Raw genomic sequence first — 27,635 nt, 5'->3', positions numbered from 1 at the left:
CTTTTTTTCCCCGCATCGCACCTCCCCCTCTCAGCCCCCGCGGCTGTAAATCACGCTGATAGCTCTCTCCTGATTGGACGGTGGGTTTGCCTGTCAACGTCCGCTCGGCCCATCTCCCCTTCACTGTTTCTCAGAGCTATCTCTCCCTCTCTCTCTCTGCCTCCCTCTGAGCTCGGGCTGGATTCTCTCTAGAATACCTGAAGGGAAAGAGGGAGAGAGAATGACAAGACTGGACGTTTATTAATTTAACCCCTCGGCTGCCAAGTCCTGACCACCCCCAACCCCCCCACTACCCCCCATCCCATTACCTGCCCGTGATGTAGAGAGTACCATCTAATGAACCAATGGGTGATTACAGTGAGTGGAGGACTTGTTGACTCGGTGGCCGGGCCTGTGTGAGCCTAAGGACAGAGGCTGGGTAAATGCATGCAAATGTTGTGATATGTATGCAGTGAATCATTCGCCATTCATGTGCTGCTCTCAAGGCTGTGCGCTATAATTACACCCAGTAGTAGTAACGTTATTATCTCTCCGCCACACAGCAGCGGGGCAGAGGCAGGACAGCGGCGGATCTGCGGCCCTCATACGACCCCTAGCGGCGTAAATTTGAACTAGGGTCTGATTCCAAGGAGGATGTATGGATAATTTTGTGGTTATTACAGCAGTTATTATATGTGTGGACCAGTGGACGCAGAAGGCTGGATGCAGTGAACCGGGACAGTCTCTTCAGTGAGAGCAGCAAACCGCTGGATTTCTCCTCAGGAAATAGGAACGACACTGCATTCAGTACTTTCTTAGACCAGCTCCGTGGGTAAGTCTGGTGATATGAACTCTTCCTCTGTGATATGGCTCATTCCGTCCTCCATCTACAAACAGCTAAACATCTCTGTATAAGTCAGCTAATGTCTCTCTACTGCTGTGGATGTTTGACTGAGGTAAGCCAGCTGTTCTGTTATTTTTGCTCATTTCTTTCTATGGAAACGACACTCATTAGAGGATTCCTGGTATCAGTTCTGTCCCTATATTTTATTCTTTTAATTCCTAACTTCAGATTTTACTCTGTTTAGTAATTGGAGGTTGTGGCTGTAAAATAAATGTTCAGGCTTCAGAATCATGTAGGGTTAAGTGGTGCTTTGCTTGTTGGATATAACAGCAAACGTTTAGTTCAAAGCATTATATCCATTTGTCGTTTGATAAAGGAATCTCATCTCAAGGACCACTTACTCATTTATACTGGAGCATTGGACTGTCTGACATGGTCTCTGTTTGTTCACCTCTGATAGAACTGTAGCTATTCATACAGAGAGAAAAACATTCCTGGATGAGATCAAAGGTCTTTATTCAGTGTAACACATAGGTTGTGACTGCTCTGGCAGCTAAACAAAACATTGCTATTAGAAAATTGTAAAAAAAAAAAAAATAATTATTGAAAATATAAGAAGTACAAAGGAGTGTTAAACATGAAAAAAAAAAGAAATGGGCACACATCTGTATGAGCAGTATTTCACCAGGAAAGTCTCATAGAGTTTGGAAACCTGTTCTGCAAGGGAGACCAGGCCTAAACAAATATACAAAAATCAGACAATGGCTAAAACAATATTAGAAACAGACAAGAGTGAGAGTGGACACAATTATCAAAGGAGTCATCTAACATATAGTTTATAGTCTTGAATTCTGTCAGAGAATCAGATTCATCCATTTTCCTTTGGCAGATTAGTGCAAGTGGCTGGATCAGAAAACAGGGAGGCTGCCTCCCCCATCCCGGTACATTTGGTAGTAGAACAGTGCACAGAGGAGGTAATTACACATGACTTCAAATACATAAGTCAATGTTGAAGATATAATGGAACTATACACCTAAAAATGATTAACTGTAAGTTTGTGATCCTACTTTCGAAGAGACTGTGGATGTTGCTGAAGTGATTTCTGTGTGTGTATATGATGTATGTTTGATGATGTAGTAAGATTTCTGTGTGTGGTCCTCTGGATAATTCATGCAGCACCCTTGTTTTGATGCTTGTTCATGTTCCTGATGTGTGTCCGCAGACCTAAACATCATAAATAAGCAGGCCTATACCATAAATTTACTGTTATTTGATTTAAATGATTTCTCTTGTCCATAAATCATCTCTTCCGCTCCTCTCATTTCCGTGAACCGACACTTGACCTTGGCCGCAACAGGAAACGTGCGCCCTCGCTGCCAGCTCATTAGTGAGTGTGAGATCAGCTGAGTGGAGGAGGAGAGCAGCTCATGTCAGGCTGTGTGCTCCCCCTAGTGAGCAGCTACAACACTACACCTGCTACTCTGCTGCACCCTGTACATCGTGGTCTTCCCTAGCTATGCTGATTCTGTCTGCTGTGCTGGAGTCCAGAATGCAAAGAGGTTCACATCCATGAGAAGCAGTGAGTACAACACACACACGCAAACGCACACACACAGTGGCATAAGTGCATGATTCACGCTGTCTGCAGACTGTCAAGGGCGCACACACAAACAGACCACTCGAGGAGAAATGTGAATTGGCTCCAAGAAGAGATTTTCTAAATCAAGTCCCATAAAGTCAGTGGTGCAGTCAGACATGCATCACTGTGTGCTCAGATAGCCAGAGTGATCCTGGAGAGAGGAGTGTGTGTGTGAAGACTTACTGCATGTGCAAATGCACACAGTAATCCAGGGTGAACACTGATACAGAAACAGTTTTTAGGGCTGAAAATACGCCATTGCGACCAGTGATTGCTGCCTTTCGGTGGGTAAAAATAGTGGCCATCTGGCACATTAAAAATTTTCCACACATTGTAGCAGACAAATGGAAAAAAAGAGGCTAGCATCTAAAAAGAATGCCCTAAAGCAGTCCCACCTATAAGATAATTAGATCAGGAGAAACAGCATGTAAGTCAATCAAGTGTTGTAAAGCTACAGGGACCAGAGAGAGTCATCTAATCTAAAACTAAGCACTGTCTCTCCTCCTGTTAGCTTCAACAATCTCACTTTCAATTAACGCAAGTGGAGTCACTGCCGTGGTGTCGTACCCAAGGTAAATTTAGATATTAGGGAGGACAAACAACATTTGGCCAAGTAACGGATAACACAGCGTGACAGAAGAATACCTGCACCTCTGTGGCAAATACACAAAGTGGAAACGTCTGTCAGGCCTCTGTGTGTCCTAAAGACTGCACAGAGACTGTTCGGAAAAATCTGACATTCATTTCAGTGTTTTGGATGTGGTACATGCTGTTCTAGATTTGGGACTTGTTCTCGAGGTGGGATTTGTCGTTTTTGACTCTGGACTTGTTTTTGATTTGGGACTCTGACAAAAAGATCTGCAGCGTCAGCAAGATATCTGACAGAGAAAGAGTGGCCTGCAGGAATCTCTGGCTGCAGTGATGATCGTTTTTTGGGAGCCCAGTGTTGTTCATTTTGGAAATGACTGAAATATCTCAACGATTGGGTGGATTGCTATGATACTTTGACCCTTATTTTTAATCTAGGCGCATAAAAAATTATCTTGGTCTGTGATTAAATTCCTGCAAAATAATAGCATTCTCCAATTTGAGTTTAGTATTAATTAGCTAAGGTTAGCATGACAACATGGTGAACATGGTAAACATCAGCACAATAATGGTGCTATGGTTAGTTAGAATTCTAAGGTTACCATTTAGCTTGAGCTTGGCTGTAGTCTCTTCCTATTTCCCCGTTGACTTAATTGTGCAGTGTATTATAGAAATTTGTGTTGGCATTCTCCAAACACTTCACAAATGTTTAGGCCCAAAAAATCTGCACTTCAGATGATACCGATGAATAAAGTTAATTTACCAACAGACAAATGGCACAGACCAGAGATTATCATCAGAGCGGAATAAACAGCACAGAGCGGTTCCTCCGATGCACAGATGTATGTGTGACCTCCAGAAGCTTCTATATAGCCCGTTAAGTTGAAGTAAGGCTATTAGAACACACAGCTGAAAAAAAAAAAAAAAAACACTGCTGTTTGTCATCTTGACTCACTCACCTTCTCATTTGTTGAGGTCGCACGATGCACAACGTGTCAGAAAAGTAATTGCATTTAAAAACAGTAGAGAGAAGCGGGGGCTGAAGTAATTCACACTTCAACAGGCTGAACTCCACCCTGGAAAACTGTGAGGCTGCATGTTCTTCAGTGTCTGAAAGTTTGAACAGATACCAGGGGCAGCGTGTTGACACTTTGCGAATCAGAGCAGATGTACACACGTACTAAAATGAAAGTTTTTGAAAAGGTTGAACATGGCTTCATCAGGCTGACAGTGTTTTGGAGCTGGAAAGTAGTGCCACAGACTGACAGGACTGTCTGGAAGCTGTCGGAGCTTGTCTGCTTTCCCAGATTTTCCCCGTTACCTCGGCTCATTTAGCCCCCTCTCCCAATCCCATTTCACAGACTGCATGTGACACCTTAAAGACGCACGCTTCCAGGCGCTTTAATTTTTAATAAAACCAACACAGAGGCTGCATTTCAATGAAAACAATAGCCACTGTCAAAGACTCATCTGCTGCTCAAACCACATATGTGCTAACTTAGCAAAAGACCCTTTTCGCATGTCTGCACACACACACACACGCACACACACACACACACACAGTGTTCAGAATGGTTCTGTCATGGTGGTATCACTCAAGCAATGGGAGCTTCAGTCTGCTGGCGAGAGGCAGACGGTGTGAAGCCAACACGAGGCTCCTCACAACGACAGAGACAAAGGGATGAGGAGACAGACAGAGGCGAGTGGAGGAGAAACAGAGAGGGAATAGACAGATGGAGGGAGAAACGAGGATGGAAGGAGGAGCGATGCGGATGCAGATGGACGTCAGGCAGCAGAATCAGGACGGCCGAGCAGCTTGGATCTCATCAGACACTTTAACTTTCTAATCTTCAGAAAGTTGAAACTGCAGGGAAGTGGGGGCTGAGACTAAATGTTAGATGGGAGCACTTCATTTAGACTCTATTTAAACCTTATTAACATGTGATCAGTGTGAAGGTCGCTGATTTCATTTGGCCTGGGCGTGCACTTGTAGTTTTGAATAAGATTTTAAATGTAGTTTCTGGGAATTCTTTGCCATGCAGCTGACCTGGAGCCTCTGAGCCCTCTGAGGGTCTGGGGTCCCCAGACAGTCGCCTGCTTTGGCTGATTGGTAATCCATCCTCGGCAGTTTAGGGGCTCTAACAAATACTGTGGGCTGAGACAGAGTGAACAGAGACTAGAATATGAAGCTCAAAGGTCCCATATTTTACACTTTTTCCAGTACCAAAAACCATCTCAATGTAGTTTTACATCTCCTCTGTCGGACTTCTCCCAGGAGCTCTAGTAACAACATCTCAGTCAGCCAATCAGAAGAGAGGCATTGAGTGTCTCCTCTGATTGGCTGACTGTTTTCTGAGTGATGGAATAAAAATATAGCAGATTTTAGGTAAACATGTGTGCATTTCTCTGTGGACTGAGGCTTTGATACTTTCACTGTATTAATATAGAACCTAGACCTGCTTTATGATCACAAACACATGGACATCTACCTTTAGAATATATGGACCTTTGAAGGATAATTCCTGTTTGCAACTACTGGGTTATTATTTATGTACCATCCCTACAATTAAGTTGGAGGGGGATGGAAATGCAGGCAGATGATCAGACCGGTTGTAAACAAATGAACAGTGTAACCAGATTAGGTTTGTGATTAGTTTATGTATTTACATCGTCAGCCTAATTAATGTATTTGAGCAATCATCTGGAATGAATGTTCTGTTTCCTGATACCTGCCCACGATGAAGGTTTTTAAACTGAAGCTTCCAGCTGCAGTAACGTGTTCTTTACTGGAGTGAATATATATATATATATATATATATATATATATATATATATATATATATATACACACAAACATAAACACACAACTACAAGTACCTAAGTACATTAGGTCAAAGCTGTAAACTGTGATAGATGTCTACTCACCTTTTCTGGAGGTTTCAACTGCATCTAATAGTCTTCATCAGTAAAACAGTAAATTGATTAAACTCCAGCTGTTGAGATAGCAAGCTCCAGAAAAAGCTAGTAAGTGACTCTTCAGTTTGTTGTAGTATGTTTGCAGTTCTACAGAGCAGCGTTCACCTTTGTTTTATCTTCCATATGAATTTGACTGAATTTGGAGCAAGATAATACAGGTCTTAAATAAACCAACATCCTGCTGTTTGTCTCTGTATGTCAGCTCTGTGATAGACACCCCCACCCCCCTCCAACCCCACACAACCTGACATGCAAGGATAAACTGTATAGCTAATGGATGGATGGATACATGTATATTGGCAAAATAATTAATACATATCCAAATATCCAAATAAATATGATTTGATATTTAACAATTAACATAAAACATTAATCAAATGAACAACTAGTAAAAGGACAATAAATCAAAAAAAAAAAAATATTGTAAATAGTCAAACAAGTCTTCATGATACAATTCACTTACATTTTTCTTTGTGGCTTTGTTGTCAGTTTTGAGGATTTGAATTCTAACGAAAATATGTTTTAGACTTAAGACTTGACAATTGTGAAATAGTTTTCTTGCTAGTGTAGATATTGTGCTTTTTTTTTTTATTGATTTGTGTTATTTAATTTGAAATACAACATTTAAAAGGAGACAATCATGCTTTGTGCCAGTCTATGTCACCTAACTTGTCTTCCTTTGTTCTGGTTTATTCTATTATTATGAGGCTGAACGTCTTTTGTTAAATGCTGGTTTGAACATTAAGGCTCTGTTATTTTTATGAAGCCATTTTTTGGCACATGTCTGTAGTTGAGGCTGTTCCTACAGCGTTAACAAAGTCTGATGACATTCAGGCAGTCATCAGATTTCTTTTTAGTAACGTCTCTCCAGTCCCCAATCTCAACAGGTAACTGGTGTATGAAATGTCCATTACCAAAATAAGACCCAAGTGTAATAAGCTGGATTTATCTTTTAATGGAGATGCTGTGAAAATTGATTGAGTACAAAACACCTGAAATCGAAAATAGATGTGTAATCCATAGGCCTCAATAGGAGCAGACAGCAGTTTGAGCTAAAGCACAGTGATTACACGTGACTGTCTCTGGACAGACAGAAGAGTGAGACGGCTCACCGCTGTGCATTAAAGTAAACTGAAGTCATTATTTCTTTCTTTGTGAAGGTGTGTGATTGCAGTGACGTCTGCACAGCGTGGGGCTGCATTTAGATTGTTTGAAATTCCGCCTGAAACTTCAGCCAGGTACATTCTCCAGTTAGAGCAGACAAGCATACTGCAATAATCCCGAATGAAAGTAATGGTGTGAGTGAGTCACGGCTGGATTGGATTGGAACATAAATAGAATGGCCTGCTGAAAGGTTCCATCTGTGAGGCAGGCCAGAGAAATTCATTCTTATTCGCTGCCTGAGATTTGAGTCTGCTGCATCATTATTTAGAGCAGAAAATGAGACCGAGGAGAAAGGAGAAGAGATGGATGGGATGTGTGTGTGAGTTTCTGTGTGTCCATGTGTTTGTGCGTGCATGTGTGTGTGTGTGTGAGAGAGATGAAAAGGTAAGAGGTATGAGGTAGAACAACAGAAAACCAGACTGATGAAGACATGCAATCAAAAGCTGTAAAGATTTGTTAAATGTACTTGATCTACATTAAATTAACCACAACGCTAGTTTGAAATTGATTCTTATATCTGAAGAACATTTACTGGACATTAACAGTAGATTCAAACCTACCTGGGTATTTCCTATCTGCTGTGGATGTAGCGTATGTGCAGTATGTAACTGCCATGAAATATTAAAATATGGTTATAAATGGTCCACAGAGGATGAATTGGGATTATTTGGTGACAGTGGTTCTAACACCTAATATGTGAAAATGACTCATGTGACCTTAACACAAAAGAGTCATAGGAGCGTTCATCATCATCTTTATGGTTTAAGCTTGGTTAGAGTTTGGCAACAACATTTATATTTACATTTACTCATTTTATCCAAAGCAACTTACAAGTGAAGGACATCAGTGAAGCTTCAGTGCAGTAGGAAATCTTTCATTTAGTACCACATCTGTTTAATAAGTGCAGGCTGGAGTGCGATCGCCTTGTGTGCAGGGATAGAAATGCCAGACGACATTCCCTGGCGGAATGCAGCGGCCGAGGAGCATAAGGTGAGTTTGAGTTCAAGTAGATGGGTACAGACCCAGAAGTCACTCTGAAGGCAAGCATTAGTGACTTGGCTAGCCAGAACTAAAGCTACTTGGTCATAGAGTGCTGCATGGATGACGTGCTATTCTAAACCCGGATGTTAGCGTCGCCCAGGTTGCCTTGACAAAAAGCCAGTGAGATTTTTACACTGGCTTTTAAATTACTAAACTCAGTGACAAACAAGATTTTATGGTTGATGATGCTACATGTTTTGTTAAGCAGGATAATCTTCATGAATTAACACTGCTTTTTATTATTTTTCAAGCCTAAATACAATCACCAGAAGTAAAAAGCTCATGTAAGGCTATAAACAAACTACACCACGGTCACATGACTTAAACATCACCACCACTAAACTTCCAACTTGATTTAGCTCTTACCTCTTCCCCAAAAGCCTTTCCTCTTACAAAGTTAGTAATAGTTTGTAACAGCGTGAGTATAAACACTACGGGGCTGTAAAGGTGGACTGGTGAGTAGATCGGTTTAACTGTTTGGTGTGATGACGTTTAACATCCCTGTCAACCTCTGTAGCCACATAAGACAGTTTTAGCAACTGGAGGCAAATTTTAAGAGCTGCAAAGGACTGGGGGATTTACTGACATAGACAGAAACATCAAAATGTCAGAATGTCTTGAGTTTGTATTAACCACAGACCTTATTTCAGCCTTCTAACCAAAAAACAATCAATTTTGGGGCAGGTGAACAGGAAATGCTAAAATGCTAACTAATTTCTGGGTTTTAGGGCTCACTCCTGTGGCATTTTATTAGGAGTGGATACTGATGATCAGTCCTGGATTGCTTTAGTTTCCTGTGAGAACTGTGGTAGCTTCTGCAGCAGGCAGTACAGGTCTCTGTGTATGAATGCCATTCATTCATTTAATGGTCCATACTCTCCTACTGTTAATAAAATTCTCTGATAGACACATTAGACTAATGCAACTACAACGTGGTTGTGCTTGTGTTCTGTAACGGTAACAGTTGTTACCACAGTGCTGTGTGACAGGCTCAGTGCTCTCAGGATAACAGGGTAAGACACTGTATTTTCGTGATGCTTTGATTTCCTGAGCAGCGCAGCTGCTGCTCCACCAGCCCTGCAGTTGGTCCAGTCCCTCTGGCTCCAGTTGGCAAGCGGCTCTGATGTCCAGAATAACATGATGGGTTGACCTCAATACAACACTGGCTATCAAATATAACAACCCCGCAGTTAATAACTTTACAAACAATAACATTAGCTTTAGCTGCCCAGCTGGCTGTGGTGGGCTGGTGGATGGTCCTCTAAAACGTCTTACCCTCTTCGGACCACCTGGACAAATTTATTGACACACTCTTCTTCTGACTGTGGCCACGACGCCCAAAACCACCACAGTTTCTGGGGTCTTGATTTGAACAAACATCCAATACTGTCATTTTTCTGGTGTTTTTTTTTTTTTTGAATCCCTGACCTTTGCTTTTCCTACCACCATCAGACCAAATTGAATGTAATATGTTTGTTTTTGTTTTTGATGAGGAAAGAGCTCTGCTGCACAGAGGAATAACTGATAACAAGCTGTGACTAATAAATATAATTCAGTCATCTCTCACAGATGATCATCTGTTTTCTCTCCTTTTAACTTTTTTTCTTTTGAAGTTGTTACTGGGCTTTTCTTTCTAAAACAACACTTGATTCTGTTCCAGTCCCTGACATTCATCAAGCTGGTTTCGTTTTGTCGGAACGTGCAGGTTCTGGTGTATTTCTGAGTCCTCCGCTCTTCAAATGTATGAGCTTTTTTTCTGCCTCTGTGTTCCATTTGTCCTCTGACACAATTGTAAGTGGCTTCACTTGCTCTAGTTCTTTCAGGGCAAGAGGGGAGGGTGGAAATTGCCTCCCTTAATTGAGTTACCTTGCATATCTATTCCCTATTCCCACCCGATCTGATCACCCTCTCACTGGCATTCGCTCCGTCTCTCTCACTCCATCACATTATCATTTGGCTTGTCAACAGATTTGGAGGTAAATCTGCCTTCTGTTCTCCTCATTTTCTTTTGGACAAACCTTCCATTTCCAACAGATGAGACCTTATAAAGCTGGACGAACATTACATGCACGTATTTGTTTGATTGTCTTTGACTCACTCATTTCATAGACTCTTTCTGAGGGGATCGGTGGAAAGCAGTTGTAATGACAGAGACAGATATTTACCCATGGAAAGTTTATGAACCTATCTGAACCTGAGCTCAGATTTAATGCAGATAGAAATCCCTGTTTCAAGCCATTTGTTTCTCTCTGGCTGGTGAGGAAGAGGATAATGTGTCAGTGACAGCCACTCCTCGATGGCAGATAGTGTGTTACCACGTTCAAGCCCAAACTGCTGTGAAAGCCCTCACTAAATGCTTATCATTTTAACAGGGCAGCAAGTACATTTAAATACATTTTTCAAGTATCTGTACTTTACTTGAGTATTAATATTTTTTGGAAACATAATTTAACTCCACTGCACTTAAGGGACAAATATTGTACTTTTGACTCCACATTTCTATGAAGTACTCATTACTCTGAAGCAGAGTTTTTTAGTCAGTGGAATTAATTTTATTTTATTTTGAAAAATGTGATATAGCAAACACTGTGTTTGCCACAGAAAGCCACAGTCACAGCCAGCTCCTACACTGACAATCATGTCGTGTTTGCTGCATTGTTGTACAGCTCGGTTTTACCCTGGCAGTGTCCTAACGGTGGCTACATTAGATAAGGATTGGGGAAGATGATTCTTCACCAGAGACCACGGATCTTAAGTCCATCTTTGAATATAGAAAGATTCCTTTCATTTCAAATGTTTGCTGTGTTTACTATAACCAAACGTTCTCACTGCAGTGCTGTTTTGTCAGGGGTGGGGCGAGTTAAAAAAAAAAAAAAAAAAGCTCAAATAGCTCCAGAGTCATTAAGTTCAGTCAATGTGGAACAATATAACAATGTGTTGACATGAAAAATGTACTTTTGAATACTGAAGTATTTTAACGTCAAGTACTTCAGTACTTTAACTCAAGTAGAAATGTGACTGAACAACTTTCAGCTGTATTGGAGAAATATTTGACCCCCCCCTTATCTTTCTTTACAAATCTTTCTCCATCTTGTTCTCCTTGTGCCCTGGTGATACATCGAACAGCCACATGACAGTTTGCTGCCCCTCCCCGAGACTCCTGTCTTTACATCATCATCATCATCTCCCTCCAATCCTAACCTAATTACCAACACATTTAACATTTATCTTAATTACCCACACTCCCCTTACCCCCTCTGACTTAATTAATGTAATCAATAATTAATTTAAATATCACTTTTTAAATTAATTATTGTTGCATTGTGGCTAATTAGCTATGCTAATTAACAGAATGTGTCTGCTTCCCCTCTGTGTATGTCACAGATCAAATTCATAAAGTGATTCAGTGACTGTTTACAGGCGAGTCCTCATTATCAGCTCCCACCAACTCTCCTGGAGACTCTCCTCGTCTGCGTCTTGTTTGTTTGTTTGGGGAGAAACATCCGAGCGTCCTGTTGCTAAGCTGCACATCAGTGAGGAGCTCTAATTGTGTCGTCTTTTTTAACCCCCTCTTGTCCAAAACTTCTCTGTGATTTATAGGTCACCAAAGCCCGCATTCCACATTCTTCATCATTCTTCTCATTTTTCTGTCATTCCATTGTTCATTCCTTATTTCATTATATCACAGTCTTCTCTCTCTCTCTTTCCATCAGTATTTGTCCCTGTGTTTCTCTGTCTTGACATTTGGCAGTTCTACGGAGAGAGCTTTTATCATGTCATGTTCCACCTACAGCAACTACAAACAAGGAGGTGGCATGAAATGAGGAAACTAGTTGTCTGATTAGAGCGTGTGCTTTGCATGGCAAACAGAGGAAGCTCACGTAGATATAAGCCACTGACAGCTTCTGTTTCCACAGCATTGTCTGGATCATGTTCAAAGCTCCTCTGTCGCCAAGGAAACAAATATTACGGCACTGGCCAGACGATGGCACTATAACAACCACTGAACTGCTATGGTCAAAATATGTTATTTTCTTAGCACATCCATTGTGTGGGAGACAGATTGTTCCCATTGAAAAGTTTGGGGATGAGATTCACGAGGGAAACTTCTGGTCAGATGGTTGGATTGGAGATGTTCAGGCATCCAGGGCTGAGGTGGTGAAGGGAGGAGGTGGGTCACGAAATGTTCACAGTGCTGAAATGACAGCAGAGAGATAGAGAGAGAGAGAGAGAGAGAGAGAGAGAGAGAGAGAGAGCACCTTCTCTGATAGCTTACAAGCAATTGGCTAAAGGCCACCGTGTCAGATTGTGATTGGATGACAACAAAAATGAGCTGCTCAGAGATGAGCGGGAAAAAGGTGCATGTGACGTAGAAGGCATGCTCTAGGAGATCAACTTCCTGACTCAGCTTTCAGTGGGGTTCATTAGATTCCTCATTCTTGGTGTCATTTCTCTTGTAAAACCAAATCATACTGTTTGAAAATGTTTTCAGTCAAGCACAAATTTCACCTTCTGAGTTTGTTATCGAGTGTGTTCACACCTGTGTTGCTGGAAACAACACCTGATATACTGTATGAGAATGGTACAAGTGATACTCCTCCACCTTCTCAGGCAGCCTGTAGACAACAGCAGTTCTGTTGTAGTGGATAGCAGTCACAGAGCTGGAGGCTGATCTGGCTGGGCAGCACAAGCAAGACTCACGGCTGAAACACAAAAGGCAGTTTCAATAAGATTCAGTATATATTGCCTCAGTTAAAAACCAGGAGTCAGTTAACAGCCAGGATGTCCAAAAATAGTCGGGGGTGTGGTTGACACAAATACAGCCCGGGGGAAAAAAACAAGGGTGGGTCAACTCCTGGTGTCTGTCATCTAAAGTATTTGGTTCATTCATTCATTCTGATCCGCTTCGCTTTATCATCCCTTAACCCGTTTGTGCCCAGATTTTTTTCAGAGTTGTAAGGCATATCAGTTTATCAGTTGAGTCCCTCTGAATCATGTTATGTATTTATTTTTTCCATTTTGTACTTATGAAAAATAGCATTTTTATGACTGGCAACAATTGTTGCCACTCACAGAAATAAGCCCATAAACAAAAAAATATTTATCCTAGGTACAATTTTTTTACTCTAGAGACTTGAATGATTAAATAATTATAAATATGTTTGGGGGGATAATCATAAGAAATTTATGAAAATGACCTCTGTCCAGGAAGATTTGCAACCGCCATTTCTTCAGCCGGAAGGAGCAGGAAGCAGATGATGCCATGCGATAGGAAGCACTTGGAAACCATTTTTTAGAAATCAAAACCTTTGTCTAAGTTGTCTACTAGCATATAAGTGGAAAAAGCTGCATTAGTACCTTTGAGATTTTTTATTGTGAGTCGAAAATGACAGTGATACACTTTGGCAACAATTGTTGCCAGTGGGGCAAAACGGGTTAATCCCGTTGACTGTTGTTGCATATGGCATGCCTGCAAATGTTTTACAATAAAAGCCCTGTTAAGTAATGAAGGGTTTCTGTCCACTGAAACACAACTGAAACACTTACAGGAAGTGTTGCATTTGTATTTACAGCATAATGCAGTAACTTTAATAGAACAAATGGGAGTGGATCAAAATGAGGCTCCTTAACATAAATACTATATTTATAAACCAGACGGAGTTAGAATTAAAAAGACCTGTTATCTTCTGGATCTGAGGCAAACAAAGGCCTGTCTCTAATAAATGCCTGCCTCAAACAAAGAATAATTTGAGAAAATACTGTATTTTATTTTTCCATCCAAGGTTGCTTTAGAAAACTGGGGCTCTATTTGCAGTTATACTGAGAAACTGTTAGTGGAAGTGAAACTGTAATCTGCAGGAGAAAGCCCCTGAAACAGCATGTAGAGCCTCCTGGAATTGTGAGGCTGTGATGACACCCTGATAACTGACAGGCTTCGGAGTGTTTGACTGCTTAGTTTGGCTTGTTTAGAATTTGATGAGAAGACCAGAGTGTGGTGTCATTCCTCCTCAGATAAAACAACCACACGGATCAACTGAAAGGCTGAGTCGCAGCACGCTGCCACTACAACAGTGACTCAGTTTGTTTGTGGTGAGAAAGCAGCATGGAACTGACATGGTATTCCCACCATCATGTTGTGCTAAACAGTTAGTTTATGAATTGATCAATGATAGATTAAGATGCCAAAAACGTTTGCCTCTTTTTTTTCCACAAAAGAGGCAACTTGGAGTTCAGTGTCTTGCCCAAAGAGACTTTGGCATACAGACAAGTGGAGTTGGGGATCGAACTGCCAACCCTGCTATCAGAAGACAACCTGCTCTACAAGCTGAGGCACAGCTGCCTGGATTAGGGATGAGTGTAAACGCTGTGTCCCTCACACCAGTCAGGACAGGGTTAATGAAGGTCACAGAGCAGGGACAAAATATATACAACCCTGCAGCACAGTCTGTGGTTTAGTTTCAATCGTTAGTTACTGTAGTTGTGGTGGTGTCATTCTTGTCTGGTTTGTCCCTAAATAACAATTAAAACTACCAAATATCTTTTGTAACAAAACAGTTGAACTGTTAAGTCACTGTGCCGATTGAAATAAGAGCAGGATATTTCATTGATGAATGTCTTCAATCCCCACCACCAGAACTGATTTAAAAAAAAAAATGTTGAATGGGAATTTGAAAGGATTCAGATTCAGTAAGTGGATACGACACAGGATTCAGATTCAATTAAACACTGTCAAACTCCACCCCTATCCAGGAATCCTGTGACATCAGATATCCATAATCCCTGTCGCGTTCCCAGATCTCTACCAATCGGGGCCCTCTGGATTGTGCAGCACCACTGGTACGAATGTGTTCTAAAAAAAGGTGACTTTTATTGGATTAGGAAGGGAAGAGTTCGGATGCCTGTCAGATCTCCACAGGGGAGGTGACGGTTAAAAACTAGTCTGATCCCAGCAGCCTCCTTCCCTGAGCAAACGCTGCTGGATATTTCCATTTAAAAGGCCATTACTCCTCATCATGTCAGGCACACAAGGAGAACCCAATATAGAAACGAGGGCATTATTGTGTTTAAGCAGCTCAGCAAAGACAAACTCCAGCAGATAATAAGACTTGCCATCAAAATTCCTGAGCCCAATAATCAGCCACATTTCTCACCTCAAGTGGGAGCCTCCTCACTTATCACTTCTCCTAACAGTGCTGATGATACATACTGTACTGAGCCTGACTTACCAGATATTATACAAAAAATAGAAATGATAGTGCTAAACTTGGCATTGAACACTTGAGTTGTGAAAGGGGAAAAATACACTTGATATGTAAGTGTAAATGAGAAGTTTTTTTTTGATGTCCTCAATGTACTTCAACGCTTAAACACAGGAGAATCCCAGCTACCTGAGCAGCACCGCAGGTTTATTTTATGGTATTACGTTTCAATTATTTTTCAGGTTTCTGAGTAGTCTTATCTTTTATTTTATTTAACCTGGTATAAAGTTCATAATAGCTATGTTTTCTGTTTTTTTTGTTTTTTTGTTGGGATGGGATTTATTTCCTTTTGTTTTATCCTAACCAATCAGCTACCTTCTCCTCTATTTTTTAGAGACAAGAGGGAGATCAATATATATAAGAGCTGTTGGTTAAATCAAATCTCAGTATCATTTAAAAAATAAATTAAATAATTTCAATAATTTTTCCAGCAACACCTGCAGGGCAGGTGAGAGGGGAGGGAGCAGTCTGTGTGAGGTGGTGGGGGGGGGGGGGCAGAGGAGAGGGGGCTCCTGCTGTCCTCCTTAGGGTGGGACCTCTTATATCTTATATTTTTTTCATGTTAGAGGCCAAACCATGTAAAAAGATGCTCCAACAGAGGACGCCCTCCCTAACTAATCACCAACCAGAATACAATATGGACACTGAGTGGGTCCAGTGATAATTTTGAAATCTCATCTTCAGTTCACTGTATTGTATGTAAGTGGAACAAAGTGGCGGTCAAGCCAGATTAAGAAGAAATTGTAATGTTCAAATTACAACCTACTTTTAAACACATTAGTAAAAAATGACAGTTTATTCAGGGCCTTTTCAACATAATCCAAATTTCCATTTTTTCAGATTTACATTTCCCTTTTTCTATGGAGTAACTGTTACCTACTTGTGATAGCAACCGCATCAGTTAGCTTGCTGCAGCAACCCTGGAAGAATGTTAAGCTAATGGTGGGAATGGTGTTGGACTAGGGGGGGTTGTGACAGAGGCATCGGACAGTGGGGGAGCAGATGTAGAGCTCCATGCTGCTGATGCAGCCTCAGCTGCCTGGGCTGGACTCACGGCAGGGCTAGGGTGACATGCAGCAGCTTGACGTGCTGCTGCACTCTGCTCACCCAGAGCTGGTCCCCACAGACTGCTGCACAGGCTGCACAGCATGGAGGGTGTTCAAGTGAGTCAAGTCCAAGATCTAAAGGAGACAGCCAGCCTTTACTTCTCTCTTGCTCTTTACAGACGGAATACAACAACAGGCCTCACAGCAGCTTTGAAGATAATCTTCCAACATTTAAAGTGAGTTCAACCTCCCCACAGTCAGAGGAGCTATTAACACACTTCATGTGAAATTCCCACTGCATTATATCACCCCACCTCTGCATTTGCTGCACAGATGAGGTTCATTCCCATCCAGAGTCAGCAGTTATGGTTTTCAAGAAATCTTGTAAGTCACTGCTTTAATGCTTCATTTTCTGTTGCCTGCATCATGTGTTCACACTGGCTGTGTGTCTGCTGTGTCACTGCTCCTGCAGCGCTTTCTGTCTACAGAGAGTTTGCAGGATACTTTAATGTTGGATTTCTCTTCATTTTTGATTAATTTCTGATTTATTATTGACAGAAAATGCCTCTAAAGCTCCACTGTCTCCACATGCAGCTGCTAAACTGGTTAAAAAAAAAGAAAAATAGAATCGCTGCATCACGCAACGCAGCCGTGACGTTCTGCAGCTGCCGCGCACAAGTTACGAATCCACTGTGTCTCCTGCCTTAAACATAAATGGATAACAAGCAATTGATATAAACCAAAACAACAGAAATGCTTGTCTGTGTACCAAACAATACAATACAATACAATACAATTCAACAGCACCACAATCTGCAGCCGCCAAAATGACCATGAAGCTCACAAGTCGCTAATACTGCTTTCAGAGTAACATCTGTTTCTGAACCCATCTACCTGGACTCAGTCATTCAGCCTTATGCTCTTTCTTGGGCCACTGTGTTCCTCCAAGGAATTTCATCAGTATTTCTGTCCCTGCACTTACGACAATCTCAGTCCAGACTGCTCTGGTCTGTGGTTCCCTGATGGTGGAACAAGCTAGCGAAAGCTGTCAGAGCAGGTGGATCTTTACTTTGAGGATTCATCTCTTCTGATAGCACCGCCTCTCCCTACACCTCTAACACCCTCACTCATCTAACGATGCATTTCACTGCATCTTCAATTGATCTCCTTGCACTTACTGAGTAGATCTAGTACTTAGTGCGTCTACTACACTGAAGCTTCATGATGGCCCTCACTTGTAAGTCACTTTGGTTTAAAGCTTCAGTGTAAATGCAAACAGACAAAGGGCTCTGCAATTTGGTTCTCATTCACCCATCCATGCACAGATGGTGGACTGCTCAAGAACATTTATGAACAGGAGGGAACGTGGCTTGAATCTCCAGCCCTGCAATTAGACATCCATATATAGACTGTTCCTATATATTCACACTTACATACACACATTATCTACCACAATGAAACATCAGTTCACTTGTGCAATGTTGCTGCTAAAATGAATGATGGACAAAACTACCGCAATGATACCCAAATTGTAATGCACTTATCCTTTGGTGTTCACCTTAACTTTGAAATTAGATATGCTTACACACACACACACACACACACACACACACGACACCAGAGCATGCAGATAGCAGCGTCTGTGGACCCGTGTGTCTGGCTGGCTGCAGAGACCTGTGAAGCACAGCCAAAAGCAGGCTGAATTTAATGACAAGGAGGACAATTATTGTGCATCCCATGGAGACCGACACTAATTTAATAAGTTATGCGTTTCTTCAGTGCACCTACCCTCCAGCCTCATCAACGAGGAGCTTTCAAAGGGACTACCACCAGCCTCCGCCACACTCATTTTTTCCCCATCTTCCCTTCCATCCCACCATTATGATAAGCTGTGGCTTAATTAATTTAATAGGGTCAGGAGTTATTACCACCTCTACTGCACACACTTTATTACCAGGAAGCATCACCTTCCATTATGAATTTTTCTTTTTCAGTGCACATATTTTTCAAGGCTTTGCTCTCGGGTCTCCTCAGGTGTAAAGCAGCGTGAGTGAGGAAATGATATAAACTGTGGTTGGAGGCGAGCACAGGTCAGACAGAGTACATGTGAAACCAGGGTGCATATTAGACTTTATTAACCTATTAACTTCTACGTGTAGCCAAAATAAATGTGATGTAATTAGATTAAGCATGTTTTGATTTCAGACTTGATGATGTACATTATAACACTGATGCAGGAAACACTCCACTCATATGTAAAAAAAAAAAAAAAATGAAAGTAAAACCAGAGAAGTGTAATATTTTTTTCCCCAAAGGCATCTTTAAGTCTGCTAACAGAAGTGGAAAATCACGCTCCATGATCTGTTTGTGGTCCGCTCATGAACAGAGACGTTCACCAGCTCCAGCGATCTGAGCTTCTTCAGAACATTACTGCTCCAGAGTCCTCTTAGCTCAGTGTTTCTCAACGACAGTGAAGAGAGACAGGACAGGAAACGCTGGGATCGAAAGAGATGCACAGCAAAATGTTGGGCCGGCCAGAAGTTGAACCTCGGACTCGCTGCACAGGGAATTTGCATCCATGTGGTATTTGCTCCGACAACTCAGCCATCGGGTTGTCCCTGTCTGGGGCAACCCCTGCGCCTCACACACTACAGGGCAACAAGTGGTGCTATTTATGTAGCATCAAAATGATCACACGCATATGAACATATGTCATCAAACGCAATACGAATCTCAGTCATGGTGACTACATGACTAGTAAAACTTAACGCGCACAGTTCCCTGTTGTGTCTGTTATGTCTGAGGTTTCATTTGATTCCATGAGTCCATGATCTTGTCCGTTGTCTGTGTATGATTGTTAACACTGACAGCTGGTGAAATTCAGCACAATCCCAGGGCAGAATAACTGTAACCTTCATCCACATTTCCTTTCAAATGTCAGACTGATCATTTTTGACGTAGAGTCCAACAATACTGTAAAAAAAAACAGTCAATTCAAATAATAATCTTTGACTTGACGTATGAGTTGATTTAATATTGAAAACAACACTTATACAGTCCTCACTAGTACGCTGTGTGGTGACTCCGACAGTTTGAGAAACACTGCATTTATAACAGGATATTTAAACAAATTAGTGGACCAGTCTTTGAGGGAGACTGTCTTAGCTGGGCACCCATTTCTAGGGAGAGCAGCCACAGATCTAAATCATTTCCATTTTGCCTGACTGTGGAATGATGAATATCTAAACTCTCTGAGATGACTCTGTAACCCTTTCAGCTTTATGTAAATCAACAGTTCTTGATCTTCTTTTGAGATTTCTTTTTTTTGCAAGGCATATCAGCAGATGCTTCTTGTGAGCAGTAAACTCAACATGTTTAAGAATGTTTTAATCAGTGGAAGGACTGGACTCCACATTTGCTGACTCCTGACTCCGGTTAGCTTTTGTTCGTGTCATTAGCCGAGGGGTTCACACACTTTTCCAGCCTACAGTGTGAATGTTTGAATAATGTATTCCCTATGGCCCAGAACAATACAAGGATTAGTGCGTTGTTAGTTAAAATAGATTGTGTTTGTTCATAACTGTAACTCAGATGAAGATTTGACCATATCTTAAAACAAGTTTATACTCAAATGAAAATAATTCCAAAGCGTTTTACTTTTTCTTGCCATTATATACATGGCATCGAGGATCAGGCCTACAACATCCAATTAGCACTAACAACTACAGCGCATACAAGAATGGGGGAATTTTCTAGCAACAACTGCTGTTTTGTTGAAACTAAAGTCCAATCAGTCCACGGCTACATAATTGGTCATTTCAACCAAAATGTTAATGTTAATTTGAGTTAGAGAAAAGAGATGTTATTTACCCTTCAGACAATTCCTTTTATATCTTAGAATTAGTTCACTTTTTAACACTGGGATAATGAAACATCAGTTTTGAAATATATTTTTAAAGTCCCTTCTCTATTGCATTAAATATGAATGACTACATAAACAACAATGAAGGCTAAAGTTTAGAACAAAACATCACATACAACTGGAATTACCGCCTGGTGGTTGTATCCCTCTGCCAACCAGCCAAGCTGCAGAAAATATGGTCACAATCCCTCCTTCCTGAATTGTTTTTGCAAAACATTATGATGTCACAGTGAAGTTGACCTTTCACCATTTGGAAATAAAAGATCATCACTTTTTATCTTTATAGACATTTTAGTTTGTGTCATAATTAGTGTATGAAATTTGCAAGTGTTTTGTGAGGTCACAGTAGGGTTGCCACTCATCCGGTATAATATGGGATCGTGTGAATAATGTAATATCAAGTAAAAGCAAACTAGTTGTAGCCTACAAGTGGATTTGAGAAGTGAAAGACAAGCTCTGTGCACTGTGAGAAAATACACGTGTGGCTACCTTCTACAGACAGAGCTCATTGTGTGGCACCCCAGTGGCTCACCTGTTAAAAGTCTTAATCCCATCTGCAGTCTCACAGGTTTGAGTCCGACCCTTGGCCCTTTGCTGAAGTTCTCTGAAGGTGTCACTGAGATATTGCATTCACAAGACCAAAACCGTGTTTTGACGACCTTGACCTCTGACCACCACAATCTAATCACTTCATTGTTGAGTCCAAGTGGACATTTGTGCCAAATTTCAAGAAGTGCTGTCAGTGCGTTACTGAGATATTGTGTTGACAAGAATGGGACAGATGGACAGATGGATGGCTTAGCTCACTGCTTTCTCCAGTGCAGTGCCACCCACCTGACAGCAAATTCTATGAAAAGATCAAAATCAACCAATGTGTCTGTTACTCAGTAGATTATCAAGCACCCTTGTTATTAAAGATGTGCAGGCCACATGTAGTTTTATTTTATTATTTTTTTAAAAAGGCTCAATAAAACACCTGGCCACTGTAGTTTTTAGCAAACACTGCTATGACAGGAGGGAATACTGTATTTACTGGGACTATCTTTAGCAGCAGAATAATACACCCTTGGGCCACTAGTGATTATTTATAGCATCACGTGGGATCACCTTAAAATAAACTCCAGCGCCCATGTTCAGTGTAATGGCCTGGTCACACCACCATTTGAAACAGAAAAAATGTCAGGGTGAACACCTGAAGCTCACTGTAAAGCTCTGTAAAGCTGTGAAGAGCTGCGTATTCAGTTGATAATTCTCTGTGCGTTCATGTTTTTTCACATTGTCACTTGATACATTGTTAGTGGTTTAACATAAACTCAGCACAGTTCACCCACCACATGTCATTTATTTTTATTTTAATTAAAACAGGTTAGATATGAAGAACACTTTCTTATTCACAGTGGCAGCCTGGCGGACGGCAAAGCCATTTAACTAGAGGGGTCAGGACCGAAAAAAGAATACCAAAAGATAAAAGGACAGGAGCACACATTCAAAGAAATGTTTCAACACCTATTATTGATCTACAATCACAACAAGCCTCACATAAATCACATTCAGTCTATCACACAACAGGAGACAGGCTGCTAGCATTCACGAGCAACAAGACAGGCTCTGCAAGAGTGTGCATGGGACAAACAGGAGCAGCAGACAGAGAAGACAGGAGACATGAGTGGGTGGAGCTTCAGCTTCATGTATCAGTGAGAATGTCAATAATAAGAGTCCTTAGTCCAGTTTGAGTGTTTTTTTGCAGATGGTGGTTGCAACAGCTTGAACTAAAGACAGACGGAACAGAGCGTTTGTCTTGGGAAACAGAATAAGATACGCAGGGGTGTTGTAGGCAGCAGATGTAGCAACAAGCAACACAGGTAAGGGAGGGGTCGGTGGGATTGGCACCAAGAATGGTTCTGTAAATGATTGTGACGCCATTACCAGAGGAATAAAGGCGTCAGCTTTTCGTCTGTTTATTATGACTGTTACTAGCAGCCATGCTGATGATACACTATCCCTATTGATTTCTACCAGACTGGAAATAAAGAGGAAAGTTTCCCTCCGTAGCTTGTGTGAGGATCAGACAGGTGACTTAGTATCCCTTCATTCAGTGCTCTACTGTAGATGTGTCTAATCACAGCTGTAAGCCGATGTGCAGCCTAATAATACAGGCCACAGCCAGGTAATACAGGATGAAAGCACAATGCCCCCCCCCATCTCCTCCTCCTCACTGCAACTTCTACATCCTCTTAGCATTCAACTGGCCGCTGTAGCGCAACGAGACGTCGATAAGCGGAGGGAAAATGCAAAGCCGGCCCGATGCAGCTGCTGCCACAGGACCTGGGCTCAACTCACAGCAAATGTTTCAATTAAGGAATCAATGGCAAGCTTTAAAACGGACGGAAGTTTCTGATCAATATGGGAGATAATTGATTCCCTCTCTTCTCTTGACACGTTCCAAAATAGTGGATGAAAGTATAGGTTCACCTCTGAAGGCTGCAGAGGCTTCCCAACAAGAGAGTGCTGAGGTTTATTTTCAGCAGCAGCTGATTGTGTTATTTGTCTTATTTGGCAGCCATAATCCTGCACTGACTGTGCATACATTTTTTTTTTTTTTTGAATCGATGATTTTGTTTGTTTATTTAGCTAAATGAAAGAATTGGTTGCCTGCTTGATGCCGACTTTTGCAAATATTTTTGGAAACGCACTCTTTCCTGTGCTTATAACGTAAAAATATGAAGGGTAACAAATGATGCAGTGTAATACTGCTTTATAATTAGTATTAGAGAGGGAAGCGGATGACAAGCAGAAACGGGCCTCGAGTTCGACTTGAAATGTAAGCCTTTAAAATTTGCGCTCTACCTGGTGAGCCATTGGTGCACAACACTTCATGGACCATAACTAGTTAGGTTTTACTTGACATTGACTAACTGGTTCAACACAGGACGCAGCATTTTATCTTAAAATATGGCACGATCCTGTATTATACGGGACGGGTGGCAACCCTAGTGGGAAACCTAAACAGGCGGTTCTTGTGCATACTATGAAATACAGTCCTGCTGCTGCCACTGAACACTATCACACATTCACTACAAAAATAACAGTGAAAAATAATGCAATCAGTCAAAGTCATCTGTAACTTCATTGTGTTTGTCTCTTTTTGGCGAGTGAATTAGACTTAAATACGAGTGTAGGGAGGTGAAGAGAGTGTGTGTAACCATAAACTACAAAAAACAAGAGATGACGGCCTCATTGAACCAGAATGGGCTGTGCAGTCTGCTCCACTGGGCTAATCACCACACACACACACACAAATGAATCTCTCTCCCTCTCTCTCTCTCTCTCTCTTTATTATTATTATTTTATTTTTTTCACATTGAGCCACCGGCCCAGTGGCCCACTGATAAAAGCTCACATGTGAAGTCGATGTTGAGTTAAAGTCATAAATGCACTCACAGTAGACGTCAGAGTTTATTTAAAGAACCAAACGTGACAGCCTGCGTGATCCATTTACAAAGTGATTGTGTTCATGGACCCTGTCACTGCACGGGGCCAACAACCAGCCCGGCTCACCAGGAATCGTCTAGTGCCTCTCGATTAGCCCCTCTGTGCCTGCCATGGGAAAGGCCTCTGTTTCTATGTTGAGTAACATTAAGGAGACGACATTAAGAGACCACCCACTGGGTGATGAAATATTGTGGTTTTATTAGGTAGCATGTTTATTTTTACTTTGACTGCACAGCCAGGATGCTCTTGTTACATCCCATCTACACTACTGGCTCATTCGCTCCCTTCAACCAAGACTGTGCTCACACCTTTGCCATTGTTGCAATAATATACTGACATTCACTATCCATTTCTACTGATGTACAAACAACCAAAAGGTCTGACAACTGTGTTGATATCCAGGAGAAGATATATCTGTGGTTTTAAGAACCAAAAACCATCTCAGTGTAGTTTTACATCTCCTCTCTCAGGCTTCTATCTGGAGCTCTAGTAACACCAGGTCAGTCAGCCAATCAGAAGAGAGAGGCTGTGAACCTCTCCCTATATATATATATGGCTTTAAATCATATGATTTTATACATATATTTATATTCTAAAATTATATCACATTATTAGTATTATTTATTCATTTATTTTTGTTTTCTCTTGAGTATTCACTGTGTGACTGAAGTGATAATGCCCCTCCCTGCCAAGAGGGACAATTGATACATCATTTACAATTATGTCTGCCCTAACTTAGCATTTGATAAATACTCCAAACATTGAAAGTTTCAGTTTTAACGTCACATAAACTAAAATATACAAAGACCAGAACATTATAAATGTCTACTACTAACCAGTACTAGTTAGTACTAAGTAATAACCCAACACACCTGAAGCAGAATGTGTGGAATATAAAGGTGATATTTTCAGTTCTGCTGCTCTGACTTTGGTCTTGTTTTTGAAACTGTCCATCAGTGCTGCAGAAGTGCAAAGCTAAATCTGTCCAGTAATCTTTCAAGGCATCACTATGCCTCCAACAAAGCACTTGCCCAATTGTCAAACTGTCTGAAACTCTCTCCTGCTACACCTTTCTGATGTCAGAAATTGGGATCAGCTGCATTTCACGATTTTTGTAACTTCCTGAAACAGTCACACACTGGGTGTGTCGAGGTTAGAAACAAAACAGGATTTTAACTTTGTTACATTTCATGTCCTGAAATGAGCGTAGAGACGTACAGACTAAGCTGCTGTAGTTGTTTTGCTGTCAGGCCCCCGAGTATAACCACCAATCACACAGTGCCCGTCTGTTTGATCACCACCGAACCCAGCACACTGCATCGTGTTACCCTTGTGTTTCATGTTGTGTATTGTTAAACTTTTCATCTCCAATCCCTCTGTGTGTTTATGTGTCGGTTGTTGCTGTTCATTGCTGAAATGCATGCATTTGATTTTTTTTTCCAAATCTGTATAGAAATAAGTCATGTAGGCTGTGTTTATTTTTGCAGAAGGTTTATATTGAGCATGGGGGTGGGGCATTCAACTGTTTAGCGCACCCACTGGCAGAAACTTGAATTGGTGTCTACAGAAATGAGTGCCATGAACACTCTGACGACTCTGACGAGAGCCTGACAGTGTTCACCATTGTCCTGATTTGAACAGTTCATCCCATTCCTCTCTCTGAGGGCAGAGCGACTCATTGCCTTTACTTCAGGTTTGGCCATTTAAAAACAGCTTCTCAAAACACTTTAGCCTTCAGGTGTGTTCGCACAGCGCTTTGTACAATCTGTCCGGAGCACAGTGAACGCTCCACATATTTAAATGCTCAGTGTGTGAGAGTGTTGAGGCAGGTCAGAATGGGAGTGTTAGACTCTGTCGATGCCCTTCCCCAGTCACACATTTCCATCTGTAAGTTGGAGTGGGGCCAATGCTATGCATGCTACTCATGCATCAATGATGAGTTGCTTCAAGGAGCTTTGACTGAGGGCTAGGATTAAAAGAGAGGAACGGCACACACACACACACACACACACACATGCAAAAAAACAAACAAAAAAAAAAACTTCTTTATCTTTCTTAAAGCTTTTATGCTTCTGTAATTGTATTATATTTACTGATGATTTAACTGTTCAGCATGATTCCTTACCCCCTCATTCCATCATTCTGTGCACTGATACATTATTTAAAAAAAAAAAAAAAAATTCTGCCACAAATAATAAGACCTGTATCTGCATAATTGCTATGTTATAGCTTCGTTGAGTGGAACACCATGGCTTGGAGCTGATATTCTCTGCAAGAGCTTTCTTCTTTTCTCCGGGGACTGTAAAGGCCCACACGAAATAAACTTATAAGTCAGGTTGAAAGCAGTTGGTCTGGCAGCATCACAGAGGCCACAGATCTGGCTCCAACACCGCTGATTTGAATGGTATTTGACTAGGACCTTCATAGTGTGTGGTTAGGTCATTATGACTAGAATTAACACAATGTTTTCTGTGTTTACAACAGCAGACTGACCTGTGGCAATTAAAAAGAGATGAGAAAAACCAACAACAAAGCAACAACAAAACCAACAACTCAGAGCATTTCAGGCAAAATTCAAGATTTACTGAGATGTTTCCTCCAGAGTTTTCTCCCCCCGCTGTAGTGGATCTTCCCTGGTGAGGTCAGCTCAAAGCAATGTGTGAATGGTGTGTTAGTCTTTGTTTTCCAGCTGGGACAGGTGGAGGTGGCAAGGGACAGGGCCTGTCACTGGTTCCATTAGCAGGCTGACATTAAGCAGAGCAGTTTAAGCCTGGAAGACCGTCATGGCCTCTTCCCCTGTCACCTCTGCTTTTCCACCAACTCCCTGACAGCCCACACACACACACACACACACACACACACACACACACACATACAGGAAGGGAAGTGCTGACATGTGAATGACATTTTTAACCTTTACAACTGTCAGTAGAATGATGCTCTCTTGTAGTTTTTTTTTTTTTTTTTTTCAGTAACATTACGAATTCAACACCTTTACAAGATGAAGATGTAGTGATGTGGAGAATAATTATATTATATTATATTATATTATATTATATTATATTATATTATATTATATTATATTATATTATATTATATTATATTATATTATATTATATAGCCTCCATTGTTTTTTAAGACTAACTAATTTCAACTCAAGTTTCTTAATTGTTTTGAGTTAATTGCTGTATGTTGGTTGTTGTATGTTGTATGATGTCATTTTTCTTTTTTTTTTTTTTTTTCTACTTGAGTCCATTTTTCAGTGGAACCACAACTCTGTTATTGCAACCTCTGGAATTGGTCACTGCATGTTTTTTCCACCTTTTCCACTCCCCCCACCTCCTCCTCCACCTCTTGCCTCTATTTGTGAATAGTTAATGTATTTCATGCAAAGTTACCTTTATTATTATTATTATTATTGTTGTACTGTATTTTCACCATTCATTATTGCTCACAAAAATTTAATTTTCTTTGATCGTGTGTGCACTGTGTAGTTATTAAAACTCAACTAAATTAAAGTAAATTAAGTTATTAAAACTTTTCTTGTGTGGTTTATTGTGCCTGAGGATGCTTTTATTTTTGAAGTTGCTGGTCATTTCCTGTTGGACAAAATCTTACTTTCCTTAATCTTAACAGCCAGTCTCACTTCGTGAGACAGCGATAGGGGCGGACAGATGTGTGTGT

At 41.1% G+C, this 27,635-nt stretch overlaps 1 long non-coding RNA gene across 1 annotated transcript; it reads left to right on the top strand.

Annotated features, from left to right (window-relative positions):
• Positions 1-172: 172 nt before the first annotated feature.
• On the top strand, positions 173-26,904 carry LOC139606312 (uncharacterized). The gene is made up of 3 exons (XR_011684600.1): positions 173-811; positions 1,713-2,403; positions 26,436-26,904. It is a non-coding gene; the product is annotated as an uncharacterized lncRNA (long non-coding RNA).
• Positions 26,905-27,635: the final 731 nt, after the last annotated feature.

This window comes from Trachinotus anak, unplaced genomic scaffold (genome assembly GCF_046630095.1).
Source record: "Trachinotus anak isolate AG129_WGS33_773 ecotype Australia unplaced genomic scaffold, CSIRO_AGI_Tana_v1 ptg000021l, whole genome shotgun sequence".
NCBI lineage: Eukaryota > Metazoa > Chordata > Actinopteri > Carangiformes > Carangidae > Trachinotus > Trachinotus anak.
This window is presented reverse-complemented; position numbering and strand designations above follow the sequence as displayed.